This window comes from Centroberyx gerrardi, chromosome 1 (genome assembly GCF_048128805.1).
Source record: "Centroberyx gerrardi isolate f3 chromosome 1, fCenGer3.hap1.cur.20231027, whole genome shotgun sequence".
NCBI lineage: Eukaryota > Metazoa > Chordata > Actinopteri > Beryciformes > Berycidae > Centroberyx > Centroberyx gerrardi.
In genome coordinates, this window is record NC_135997.1 from 15,225,603 (window position 1) to 15,240,904 (window position 15,302).

Here is a 15,302-nt window from a genome sequence, read left to right on the forward strand (position 1 = left end):
TACAGCATAAAAGGTATTTGTATGGGTCTAACAACATTCACAAAGGAAAAAATGGGAACTGCAGCACAAAGACAACAAAAGGAAACAAAGAGAAAACCCCTGCAGATGAAAGAAAACACATTATCTGCTATTTTTGAAATTACAAATTATCTGTGCTTTCACACTGTGTTCTACCTCCCGTGAACTATCCACTATTTCGTCTTTGTTCTGGCTTCCACATAGATGCGACTATCATCTTTAGTACATTAAGCTGTCATTCAGTGCACAATGGACAGACTTCTCTGCCACATACATACACTAACTTGTCTTTTTTTCCTTTAAATTACTTCTGAATTCTGCTTATAAAGGTAACCGGGATGTTGAAGATACATTTTCGTGCTCAATTATTCTCTCACAGTGACAATGTGATCCTTTTGTTTCACAATGGTTAGTTATTTAATTACACAGATATCTCTAACTTCACACAAAGGACACAAAGAATTAACGAATGACTATATTTCAAATCTTTCCCCTCATTGTAACCGACTTTTTTCTTTCATGGTTCAGGGTTTCAAATTTGAGGAGAACCATTCATCTGTATTCTCAGACATGACATCAGCTTACTTGCTATGTAGCACTCTTTGTAGTCAGGGATACTTCAACAATTATTCAACCTGATGGGACACTAAAAGTGAATAAATGTGTTCATTCTCCCCTCTCTCTTTCAGCTCAATTTGCTTTGCCAAGTCTCCATTGGTTTTGCTTCCTTGGGATTATGACTGATATGCACTAACATTACATTCAAATGAGATTGCAGAGAAGTTTCTGGTGTTGCTTCTTGGGTGGCCTGTCTTCAACTATTCTCCTCTACACTGTGCAGTGAAGTGCTGAATATGCTCAATTTGCTTCCAGAATCAAATTCCTAAAGAGTTAGGCTTCTTTCTCTGGAAAAAAAAGGTGACTTATCTCATGTCATTAAATATATCACATTAGATATTGTTTAGTTACTCCTAAATGTCTAGGAAGCTGCAATTAAGAACTTTTTTTTTTTGGTGAGAAGTGAACAGAGAGCAACTATTAATATCCATGCTGCTGTGCTGAGGAAAAAGCATGCAATGGGGAGTTGTGGTGGGCTGTGGTGTTGTCATACAAGATACAGTGAGCCTGAGATCAATGCTATTGTGTTTGGTTCACAATGACGCTATTGTGCAAGGCAAGATTTTGTGTCACTTTTGATAGCTATCAAGTAAACCGCGCCAGACTCTGTCTTACTCATCCTTTTGAGTTCAGTTAGTACAGCACAGTGTTTGACAGGATGTGAAGTTGTTCCCAGGCACTGTGTTATACTGCTGGAGTGGTGTGGCACTGAGTTGTCATACCGCTGGCAGTGGCCTGATTTTCTAGATGTTCCATGCCTGCAGACATCCTGGCGGTGGAGCAGGCAGAAACAGAGAGACTGCTGTCTGTTTCTCTCACCAGACACTTCAACTGGAGAAAAAGGAGTTTGGGGGAATAAAAAAGGTGGAAGGAACTCCTATTTCACAACACCTGAGAGTGCAGCAACAAATCCTGAACTTGGATGGAAATGTAAGACGGCTGTGATCAGTCCCGCACTCGATACATAGCACTCATACTGCCATAACCGAACTCTACAGGCTTATCAAATCCTCATTCTGTTCTTTAGAGAGACAACTGGGCAAATTGCTCCTCTACTTTTGATACGGCACTGGAATTCACCAGCCTGGCTATTGGTTCAACAAAACCTCACTATAATTATCCTCAAACTGTTAGCTACTCTTGATCTTGACAAATCTTGGGTAATATTCCAACAGAATTGCAGATATTGCTGTTGCAGTGTCAACCTGGCAAGAAGCTAAGGACTGGGACAAATATCTGATCCACAGACTTTGAATAAATAGAACAGTCATTCTCATTCAAATCTACACCCTTGAACGGTCATTTGGCTGGCACTACACTTACAATGGCTGCCACAGAATGCTTGATAATGTCATGGAAATCAGTGTTGACTTGGTGCATGCTACTCAGAAAGCTGATGTGTTACCACGGCAACAACATCATTTGGATGAACATTCCATTGTCAGTTGTGATGAACATTCTAATTTTCTGAGCCTCATGTTCTGTCCACACATGACAACATCATTAAATCTCTATGGAAGCCATGTTAGGTGGACCCAAAGGAAATTACCATGATACACTAGGAAGTGTCTTTTCTCTCCATTCAAGTTCTGTGACTGGATCCTGGCTATATAGTTATATTGTTTGTGATAAGTACATCTTTACTGGATCGTGTTTACACGGCAAGCGGGGCTGCTTCAAATTGTGGGCCCCATTACAACATATCACACCTGCTGTGACAGAGTCGTCTCTCCTGCGAAAGGTAATTTAAACACCGGCAGACGCTGCAGCCTGGGCTAAACCATTTTCCACATGACTGAGTGGGTGTTCCAGGTGTTGGATATATTGGTCATGATGGTTCATATGCCTGACAGGCAGATGGTTGGATGATAATGTTACTGCAAACTTTTTGTTTTTTTTAATATCAAGAATAGCTGTTTAAATAAACACAAAAGAAATGTCATTTGATTAGAAATGTTATTGATTTTAACAAATATTTATCAAACAGTAAAATCTATAAACCATGGCATCTTTGATGGCTCCTTCCAAAATGTGTTTGTTTGAGAAAAAGCTTAACATAACTTGTGCTGGGTACATTTTTAGCGTATTTAGGCCAAATGCAAACTGTTGTCAAAATTAATTACATGCTGTTGGTCACTTTCCAAAATCAAAATTATATGCAAGATCATTATGAGAGCAGTTCTCAGTGAAATTTCAATGCAAAACATGTGCATAAATTAAAACTCTACAGAAACTTATTCAACACTATAACAACAGCATAATTACTAAGGAGCAAAACTTGCCACTCAAAAAACACAAACCATGCCAACAACATAGTTTTGGCCTACTGGAGAGATTTAGAGTTCTCTCTTATGAACACAGGTTTGGATATAACCTGGGGCTTTAGGCTCATGGTACCCAGAAAGCTGTGCAGCTGCAGTGAACACAACACTGACAGACCCACTGGGTATAAGCCTGCTGAGGACTTTGTGAGCAACCTTGGCTAAGCGGGGAAAAGAACTTGCATTGTCCCTCCAAAACCTAATGACATCTTCCCGGGGATTCTTTCTCATTGAGCCGTTATTCTACTTCCCCCTTGGCATCACTGCTGTTTGTGTGGAGTTGGCTCTAAAGCTGTGACCTCATCTGGAGCTGCTTCGGCCTCGCCCACTCACTTTGCCGTGCTGCATGAATCAGCTTTTCGATCAGGAGCTCACAAATCTCCCCGAGTCTGTTGCGCACCATTTCATCTCTAATGATCCGCTCCATTTTGAATCGAGGATCCAGTATACCTGCCAAAAACAGATGTTTTGTCAGTATAACGCTAGATGAAGCGAGCGGCAACATTAGCTGATAATGTCTCGGCAAAAGCAGCGGTGGAGATGTGCAGGGTCTTGGCCGCACTGGTTTATAACATGCTTTACCTCGGTCGACGCGTGCCGAATAATTCCAAGGTTGCCAAGTTCCTTTTGCATCTGAGCCGTTAGATCTGCCGGCGGTGACAGCACATCAGCCAGAGCCTGGAGCTGATGCACGTCATTCAAAGTCAATTTTCCATGTTTCGGTATTGCCAGCTTGTTCTGCCACAGTGGGCCCTTCTGAAGCATTTTGAGCAGAGACTCCATCATTTTTAACTGACTTATAATACAGGCTACAGTGGGCCGCACACCCAGTCTGTTGGCCTCCTGTGTGTTTAACGTGCTTTTCCTGACAGTTTTTCAGGCTGTCAGGCTGTGCGCTGGAGCAATCTATCCACACCATTATGCGTGTGAATGGCATCCTTGCAAGCTGAAGGACCGGGCACCATAAATGCAAATCTGACTGTAATATACTGGTTTATCATACTGTCAATGCCCTGAGTTTCAAACTGAGAGAGCGCAGGTGGGCCTTTCTCCTCCTCCTTTCCTTGTCCATTGTCTCATCTGTCTCTTCTGCAAATCCAGGAAGCTGAATACTGGCACTGTGTGTCACCGCCATTATCACCCTTTGCCGCACAATTTAAAAAAAAATACTTTTGTATATTTCTGGAATATATTCTCCGCTCTCTGGTTTAGCTGTGAACATACAGCTGTGATGGCCAGAAAACTGTGTCTTCTTCTGCTAATCTATATGTCGAGTGACAACACAAAGCCAGTAGCAGCTGTAGCAGCCGTCTCAGTTTGCCCTCAATCTCCTCAAGAGCATTTGGCATCAAGGTGTCCCATACTGTGTTGTAGCAAGGTGTGGTGTAGCCAGGTTGGGCAGCATTAGCAAAGTGGTTCATACCCTCTCTCGCTCATAATAGTTATATTTCATTCTGAAAAAAGCCTCCTTCAGATCTCTTTTCCTCTCACTGGACACCGACTGAGAAAATGGACTCAGAAAATGTAATGTTAAAATTTGTCCTTTTTTCCCTGCTGTGCTTCTTTCTCTATGAAGACAAATTCCAGTCTGCTCATTCACGACAGAAAGGGTCTACAAAATTTACAATCTAACAGCCTTTAGATGTTCACAGATTCTCATTTCAATAACCCACTAACTGTTAACCAAGTACAAGACAACGTTTGTCAAACGAGTGCATGCCACCTTGGCTGTGATTCAGTTATAGCCTATAGGCAACAACATTACTGAAGATGTTGGCATTTAGATTATTAAGGAGTTAATGAAAACCTAGCATCCTTCAAATTAAGCTAGCCTAACGGCCCTGCTCCACTACTGCCATCGGCTGTCAGCCATCAAAGGAATGATTCCTTTAAAAGCACTGAAAGATGCTAAATTGCTCGCATTGCGCTTGCGTTGTGTTGTGTTGGATGGCTACGTACAAACAAAACAATTGCCGAGGTTCAATTCTCGATGGCTGATGCATGTGTTCTCCCTCATTGAAATAAAGAGAAATAAAGTTGATATTGTTTGTTTTCTGGTGTATCCATTCACAACGTCACGCACCCTGTGGAGCAGGGAGAACGTCACATTGGCACAACAATAGCAACTCGACGCAGCGCTGGAGCTCAACGGTAACCCAATCAAGCTTATGCCTACCTTTTTCTTAACCTCTGGCATGCATGCATAAATGGCATCCTAGTTTCTCAAGATGTGTCTTTTCAGATACATTACAAGTCTTTATCGATGGCATTACATTTGCTGCACTCTTTCTCTATCTCCTCCTGCTCCTCGCTTTTTTTTTCAATAACTTGAATCTAAGTTTTGGCACTAACTTTCACAGAATACTCTTCATACTCCATCCTTTCACCTGCTGGCTAGCTGGCCTCTGCATGGGGCATCACGGGTCGGAGGAATGTCTGCAGGAGGCAGATGGCTCGTGGCGGCACTGGAGTGAAATGGAGCGGGTCGGAGCAGCAATGTTTTAAACTTTTTATATATGAGTTGATATGTGGCCGCTCCAGACCCCACTCAGCCTCTGCTCTGCTCCACTCACATGCTATGAATTTGATGTCAATAAACTGCCACAGCATGCTCGGTCTGTGATTGCTTTATATCAAATGATACCAAAGGGATGAGAAAGACAACAGACCTATTGTTGGTGAGTCCAGTTTTCTCTGGACAGATAAGCGTTCGCTTGCTGCTTTGTAGGAGACAGCTTTGTATTTCACTGGTACGTTTTGATTTGTCACTTCCTGTGTGCAGAGAATATCTCCTGCCACTGACCATGCACAAGACCAGAATTTCACTTAGGCAAATAGCAAATCGACAGAGTCTCAATTAGGGAGGCACCACTTACTGATTTGGGCTCATAAGGCGGGTGTAGTTTTACATAAAAATCTTGGCTAGTGCTGCTTTAACTAATGAGCAACAGTCAGGCTAAACATTCCTGGGCAGAACTATTCTGGAAAATAACTGGATTAAACTTGCATTCATGTCATATGGAGAAGATTGAAAATATGAGCTTCCTATTTAGAAAAAATACAATTTCCAAGTCATAAATGCAGCTTGGAAACCCTAGGTTTGTCAATAGACCCTGATTTTGCCCATATGTCTCAAATCCATTGTCACCAAAAGGAAACACTATAATTTGAAGCATGGCCCTACTTTCTGTAGTCATTTCAGTCACTAAGTAGTGCACTCGATGGTGGCAAGTAAGACTGTTCACCATAAATGCAAATTTGACTCATATAATGGTTTGTCATGCTGTCGATGCCCTCAGTTATGTTTCAAACTGAGAGAGCGCAGGTGGCCATTCTCCATCTGCACTCATTTTAGTCTCAAATTAGTGTACTCGATTGTGGCCATCCGAACTATTGACCTCATCTGCACAGTTTTTATGCTAGGTGTGTGCTTGTGGGCATTGTGCCTGTGTGAGTGTGTACATGTGTGTGTATGTGCATTTGAGTTTGTGCATGCATACTCTACATGCACTCGTGTGGGCGTTTATCAATGCACATGACTTTAGAGATTTTGAGCCTGAGCAGTACCAATCAGGCTTCTATTTGCCTCCTGTTTTTTCCTGACAGACATCATTAGCATTTCAAACAATTTCAGCATCTAACAGTCTGTCACATCTCTTCTTACAGGGACACAAGATCAGAGATGCTCTGTGCTAACAGTCCATGCTGCTCGGGTTATCTGTTTTCAGTGAGGATGGCAAAATGAGAGACATATTAAAGCACTGGCTGCTGACTGAATGATTCTGCCCTCCTCTGTTCTCTGTTCTTGTTTGAGGTGTCCCAGCTGGCTCTCAGGCCCCATTTACACCTGGTATTAAAATACGATCTGTGTCCAGATATACTATCCCGATAATCAACATTCTCATCACGCCCTTTGTATTTAGACCTGTTCTTTCTGTGTTCTTGCTGTCTGCATTCCTTCCGTAATGCGATGGGATCTACCTTTTCATGCGCAGTATGCAAAGCAGGCGAGTAGGTGGGGGAGGTGGCATTGTCAGAAAAAAACATATGTGGGTGCAGGGACATTAGACATGATACTCTACAGCCTTGGTTTACTTTTCAATTGTGTTTTTTTGAGTCTGATTCAGTGATTCTCAACCTTTTTCATATCAAGGACCCCAAATTTAGTCCACATTAGAGCCACGGACCCCCATTTGATGAGATTTTCTCTTGGACCCAAATCTGAGAATATTTTTATTGTTAGATATGATTTTGTTCAGAATTCCATGACTATCTGTATTGTAGGTAGAGCAATAACAGTGAAACTATGACCAACATAGTCATTCTTCTACATACTCTAATTTTGTTAACCTCTTGTAAATTAAATAATGCTTAAGTTTAACAATTCATCACTTTGCTGGGGACCCCCTGGAACCCCTTCAAGGACCCCTGGTTGTCCCCGCACCTCACATTGAGAAACACTGGTCTAGTTGAGGGGACACTCACGCACACACATCATGGTTTATGGGGTTGCAGTTAGCCGGCAAGCAAACGTCGAATGAATTTGAAGAATAAACTTTCACATGCAGAATCATCAAAATACTGAGCCTTGATTGGCAGACAGTCCCAGCTTCTGTGATTCAAATGCTGAAATCCTGTTGGAGTGGAGGTAATCCAGAAGGAACTCATATGCTGCAACCCACCTTTGGTACGTTTAATACAGTTGCAGTGGGAGGGAGTTAGTCTATAGTTGTATCTGAAGTTAAGATCAAATCAGTGAAACAATATGACATTTTTACAGCATCTTCATTAAACAATTTTGATCACATTGCTATATAAATATAGGAAGATGTAAATTTGTATAATTGGGCCCCTTTTGTATGTGACAGCAAGTAAGAAAAGTTCATAATGTTTTTGATTGTCATATCATAAACATGTATCATCATGAGGCTCTCGACATCATCCCTCCCCTGCACCAAGCTGTGGTAGCCTAGTGTGGAAAAACGGCTGTGGCATTCAGGTTTGTCTGCTCTAATCTAAGTTCTGTGTTCCAGTTACTTTACTGTGGTGAGGATGATAAGTCCTGTATTGCAGAGCGTAATAGCATGGAGCTGATATCAAACCTAAACCAGAAAACAAAAACAACTCCCACTTAGTGACCTAGTTTCACCCATTTTTGTGATTGGAATTTCAGAAATTAGAACAGAAAATCGATTCCCCTTCGAAAGTCCGCAAATTCACTTTTGCAGTCGTAGCGCTGACACAGATAAGCTGGTGGCAGCTGGTTAAACCTCTGTAGACGAGGGCTGATCATCACTGTCTGAACCCTATAGCTGTACTTGGTGCACTGTCTGTCTTTGCTCTTTTCGGGGGCGTGTCCCTCTTCTACACCTTTTCACCCCGTATCATTGCTGTGATCCCTACTTGACACCGACCACAGGGATTCGCTGACAAACGCATTCTTGACTTTTCCCTGTTCACTTTCCAATTACCGTAAACCTTAGCTCAGCTGCATGAAAACATCAGCCCAGGTAGTGATCTGACCTGGCCTGCCTCTCACCCTCAACCCCCCCATTGAGAAAACTGTCATGCTCTAATGGGGAGCTGGACCTCCTCTGTGCTCCACACAACTGAGCTAATGGATTCTCACAAGTCGCAGTCAAACACTTAAACCCACTGTATCAGCTGTCCAGTGCAAGTCTGCTGTTCACTCCTCTGGCATTGAGTACTGTTTCATGCTTACAAATTAGCTGCTTGGTGATTCCCAAGTGGGCGATGGAGCCAAGTAAAGACAACATAATCTTCAGGCTTGTTATAATAATTCTGTAGTGATCACATGGCTCCAAAAATGTGTGCTGGTTATGCAATATTTCCCTAGAAAGATTACGCCTGCAATAAAAGAGCAGTCATATTTTTCCATTTCTCAAATGATGTGTAGCCTCTCTTTTGTCAATAAATGTATGATTCACAGAAAGTGGATTTTTAAAGACTTGCGGCATAAACCATAAAAAGAACTGGTGAGGGTTTGCTGTTTCATGGTTGTGCCTCGGTAAAAGTCATGGAATAAACTGAAAAGAGGTTCAAAAGTAAATATGATGCCAAACTGTTAGACAGAAGCCCATTTGTGAGTTTTAATATGGCAAGCAATCTGTTTTATGAAGCTCGTCTAATTGAGCCCTTTAAGGCCATTCAGAAATAGGCTATTGATGGATTTTCCCCTGCAATATACTGAGGATTTCAGCTTATTGTGTTGTGTGCAGCCCTGATAAGTTCAGAGCCAGGTGGTCATAGAAATGAGGTTCTCTCCTTCGAAAGTACATACCATTGGATTATTGGTCTCCATCTGCTTGACAGATGCTGTTTGCCAGAAATGATTAATTTTGCATCTAGGTCAGCGTCTTTGTTAGTAGTTTCTAAGATCAAACACATGGTATCATAAAAACAACTCTCAAGTGGGGTTCAACTGAGACAATATGAGAGATTCCTTCTAACGTAATTAAACTTAATGTTTCACTTCAAATGCAATTTTTATTTTTTCTTCAGCTGTGTAAAACATATGTCTTTTTATTAAGACAGGCGTGTTATCTCATACTGAAGGTCGCTTTGTTTTCTGACACAGATATTAGTCTCTTGTGACAAACTCATTTTGTCCGACACTCAACATGCTGCTTTATGTTCATAATAAGGTCTTTTACTGAGAGTAGATTAGACTAGACATGCTTCAAGCCAATATAGACGTGTAAATTCCAGTTTGACATAAATGTACCACAGGTAATAAAACTATGTAGAGAATGAAAGAAAGAGAGTCAGAGACAGAGAGAGATAGGCAGAGACAGACAGATATACAGAAAGAGCAAGAGAGATCCTGAACTTTGACAAATTTATAAGTTGGGAGAATACTCTTTTGAAAATATTTGCATGTGCATGCATGAGGAGAAGACAGAGCAAGATGTTCAACATTGGCACTTGGGACAACATTGCAGCTAGATTAAGAGATATGTCAGACATGATGTTTTTGGGCTTCTGGAAGCCTATCAATTATTAATCAATCATCAATAATAATCATGTCTTATCTGCATTCAGGAGTAGAAAATGATTTGTCTTTATTACGCCTGAGGCACATGTTTGAAGGTGGGAGAGTTTTCATGTGTTTTTAGGATTCATGGATTTGTATAACTGAGTATCATCTGCATTACAATGAAAATCCTCAATGTATGGATTATTTTACCATGAGGGAACTTATTAGGTGAAGAAACTTGAACCTTGAGGAATTCAGTTCAGTTCATGATTTCTGAGTGTAGCTGGGGTTTCTTTATTTAGTTGGACAAACTGAAATCTATAGGCTAGATCTAAATCCATTGGAAGGACTAAACCAGGATAATCCTGAGCTGCAGAGGGCTACACGATGAAGAAGTCTGTTCAGGAGGATCTTGAAGTTGATAGTATCAAAGGCAGCGCTGAGGTCCAGGAGGACAAGAACAGACATGGAGTTTTGCCCCGAAGCTCACAGGATGTCTTTCTCAACAGTGTGGCACTGTGGGAGTGGAGTGGCAGAGTTTAAATCCAGACTGCAATGATTAAATATTGTTAGAGTGTGTGTAGGATGTGAGTTGGTGGACCCTGCAGCCACCTCTAGCAATTTAGATGAAAATGGCAGGTTGGAGATAGGTTCGCAATTTTCCAGGTCGCTGGTGTCAAGGTTGGACATTTTCAGCGAGGGGTCAGGAGGCTGACTATTATTATAATTCCAAAATGAGCCATTAACATCTGTCCTATTGTTAACCTATCTGTGACAAACACAAAATGAATCAGCCTTTGAGTTGTAATTAAATTTTGATCAACCTGCATTACTGTCTCAGAATCTTCCTGACGGTGCTTCACTGACACAGCCAGGCATTCACAGAGCCACAGTGTGTTCATAGCTGCCGTCATCAGGATAGGTTTGCTGCCATTGGTCACTTTTGAGGGAGGAACTAACTGTAAATACCAATTTTGATTTTACTTTATTCATTGCTTTTGGTACAAAGGTAACCAGGTATTGATCAGACCAAACAGCACTATGAGGTGATACATAGAGACTGATGATATCTATACCAAGCTTAAGAGACTGGATATGGGAGTGAATGGGTATACATATACATATTGAGTCATAGATACAGTGGAGTCCAAAATCTAGGTGAAGATGAATTTTGGAGGGAGGGTCTGCAAGCCTGTGCATTAGAATGTTACAAGCAGCAACAGTCTGAATTTTGTCTGCTTTAAGCACAAGAGTGCAAGGACAGAAAATCTTTAAAATCAGTGAGAGAGGTGTCACAAAGTCCAGGGGTCTGTATGCAGTAACGATCAGAAATTATTGTAGCATGCAGGTGGACTGAATCTAATTCCAGCGTCTAAAACCAGAGCTTGAATGAGGAGAACTGGTATCCTGAATAAGCATGAGGGGGAATGTTAAGTCATGAATAGCAGCTACACCCGCTCCGCTGCCCGAGGTGTGAGGGACATGAGTCCCTGCACTGCCACCTGGGGTGGATTCATTTAGGCTGATGTATTTAGCAGGTTTGAGCCAGCATTCATTTAAACTAAGTAAGATTATAATCAGTGATTGATTCATTGACTATGTTTACATGGACAGCAATAATCCGATATTAACCCGAATAAGACAATAGTCTAAATAAGAAATTGCAGTGTAAACAGCATTTTCTGATTACCTTAACCGAATAAGGTCATAGTCGGAGTAAGCATAATCGCTTTAAGACATGTGGAGTATTCAGCTTTTAGTCGCGTTATTGAAGGGCATTTTAAACATGTATACCTTAATCGAGTTATGGCTCTCTATCGGAGGATTCACAGCTTTTTGCAACACAAGCAGCAATCCAACTTGTTGACGACGCTCGCTCTGCCTTCCAGAGGTTGCAAACTTGTTTACAGAGTAAAAAGATGACTGACACCAGAAAAAAAACGTCCCAACATTTTTGAGGTGAGGCTGAAACTGTCACCACTTACCACTACCTTTGTGTTTTCTTGACTCTGATGAAGATGCTGTGGGTATAAAAACGTCTATTTGCACCTTCAATAAAGGCTTAAACTGTCCTTTGTGCTCCAGTGACTTCTCCTTTGCCTTATTAATCGGACCGTGCATGCAAATAGGAATATGAATGGAATACTTCTATAAGAAACCCATGTAAACATCTTAATCGGAATATTGTCTTATTTAGAATAAGGCCAATAGTGGGATTATTGCTGTCCATGTAAACGTATTCATTGACAACTGCTGTCATTCGAGTGAATCGCTGCTGCTTCAGAGAGAAAAGGGAATAATGTTCACAGTCTGCCTATGGAGGCAAACAGATTTAAATTCAGAAAAAGTTACTGAAAGCAAAAGACAAATACACTAAACCTACAGCAGATTATACAGTCAATACCCATTTTCAATGTTTAATCTGATTTATTAGGCTTCCTTATAGAGCCTCATCTGTCACTGTCAAAGCCCGGTTAAATTGCAATAGATAAAATGTCACAATGTCTACATCCTCTCAGTTGTTCATACTTATTGAATGTAACAATTTCCCTACAGAGAAAAAAGCGTAGTGAGACCCTAGCTGCTCAGCCAGTGAGCCCTTGATGATCCAGGTGGCAGATACAGAAAGCTGTAATATTCAGCCTCATTCCTTTATCTGCTGAAAAGAAGCCGGCCATCTTAATAACTTGCTGTATTAAACTGAGAAACAGAAAGATAGCCTCACATCAATTGAGAGAAGCTTTGACATTGTACCTGTAATGTGGACAGTGTTAGAAAATCACTGTTTACGCAGATAATACTTACATTTGTTAAAGGTGAAAGAATCTTTCATTTCCTTGCATTTTATTTTTTATATTACATATTACTGGTTCATTTTAAGCAACCATAAGTAGTCAGTAAGTACCTGCACAGTATAAAAATGCATTTTAGCTCCACCATAGTTATAACTTTATTCATCATAAGGCTTTTTTAGTCCACACATGGACCACAGTACATGGAAACAAATATATTTGTCAGCCAGTCTATTTGCATAGGTCAAAGCATTCAAGCATGACATAAAAAGGGCAAAGATTAAACTTGCATCTGCATCCGCAAGCAATTAGATTCTGTCAGGCCTTTTCAGTTTATATGTTCACCTATGGTCTGATGTCTAGGGATATGTGAAAATATGCGGTTTATGACTTGTAACTATGGCAACAGAGCTACAACTCAGAAACATCCTCATAGAAAACAATTAACAGTGACATTTATCCACAAGTGTAGTGTTTTGCTGTGTGGTAAACACAAATCTCACACCCACACACATTGTTCCGGTAAAACTGTTTTTCTGCTAAAACGTGTTTTCCAATGCTGTCAGTTCGTCGTAGATAGCCAATGAAGAGAAGCCTCATCTTTGGCAGGATTTCTAATTCATTTTCAATTGAGAATTGGCTGCCTATAGTCCCACTTTCTGTGTGCCTGATGTCCCATAAGCCCTCCAGCACTGACTGCTTCCCCTCAGCCACCTGTGGCTTACCTGCAGGATGGAGAACAGACAGAACGTCGTCTCTGGATCCTAGGGGGCATTCAGAGATTCTTACTTCTGACAAGCTGCTTACTTTTGCCATATGGTATTCCAAACTCACCTGATTCCCCTGATCATACCCTGTCGTTTGCCAGGAATATCGCTCTCTCTTTTTTTATGTCTCTGTGTTGAGGGCAGAAAATAATGACAATACATGATAATGTTTCTCTCGATGCCTTTCCCCCAAGAGGCAGAAGAAGCCTGAATTATAGATGTAGGCAATGGTGGTGACACACACACACACACACACACACACACACACACACAGAGGAAATGGCTTTCTTTGAAAGGACTCAAATACCATCTAAGGACTAGACTCAAATACCACTATGGTCAAGTGTTTTAATGGCAAGTTCATACCACAACCATTAAGATGTATTGATGGCACCTCCTCACTTACTATAGCAAAGTAAAAGTAAATAGAATTAGAACAATTTATAAAAGACATAATCACAAACCTGTTGGGTGTCAAAGAGTAAGATGTTTTTTTTTGCCCTTGAGAATTTAGTGTAGAGGCTGATTTCTTTTTTAAACTAACCTTCAGTAAACATTTGGAGCCCCATGAATGATGCAGTGTCCTTTTGGTCCAATCAGTGACAACAATTAAAATTTCCATTACATGGAAGGCAAAATTATTAATTTCTGGAAAGTGTAATTGAAGGAGCTGTCTTGATGAAAAACTTGTTTCTTGTGATGAATTGCTGATATGAATAAAATTTAGTGACAGTTGCTCCATAAAGGCAGGAGATGTACTTGTTAAAAGTTTTCATTTAATTGCTATAGCAAAGCCAATGAGTGTAATTATGCAAATGCTAGATCTCAATGGGAAGACACATCATTCACCCAGGTTTCATCGAAATCAGGCCAGCACTTTCAGAGATGTGCACATGACTCATAGCCCCATTAGTGTGGAGTACAATTAGATGTGCCTGTTATTCAAAATTTATACATTGATATAAATTCCTGGAATTTCATTCCCTCCAGAGTACTTTGTTTAGACCTAAAAAAAGAGAACATTTTGAAGCCATTTTATAGCACAAGATGATGTGCACAATCAACAAGGGTGAATACTGTGTGTAGAAGCAATTTTACATACACACATCCTTTAATTTTAAAGCAGAAAATAACTACTGTTAGACTGGAAAAGGTAGTAGCAAGTCATCAGGGCCACAAGTCAAATGAAGTATAAGATTTTTGCATGAATCTGCATTTTTTGTCATTATTTTGAAAGGGAATGCAACTGCTGTGAATAGGAATGCTGTTTTGCAATGGTGAATTTCTTTGTGCATATCAAATATCAACCTCAAAAATGCGTTCAAAATTTGAGCATGCAGAAGCGCTCTTACTGCATATATTAATACGTGTTAGTGAGGGAGGTCTTTTGATGAAAGTGGGTTTCCATGTATATTTAATGCCATGGTTTGCCTAGCTCTGCATGAATGTGGATGGTAATGAGGACTGGCATATTGAAAACAGACTGTGCCACTCCTCTCCTCCACAGGTGAACACAACAGTCGGAGCAGAAATCAACCATGATTCTCAGCTTCTGCCCTTGCATTTGTCATTACAAACTGACTACATCGTTTGCATGATGCTCCATTTTCAATCTCCTCCATGTGTGTGTGTGTGTGTGTGTGTGTGTGTGTGTATTCAATAACACTTTGGGGAACTGCTGAAAAAGAAAAAAGACACTTCCACACAATAGTTTACATCAGTTCTTTTACTATTATATATTATAAATATTTGGAATATTTACATTTAGAAAATAGTCTATTATTTTCAG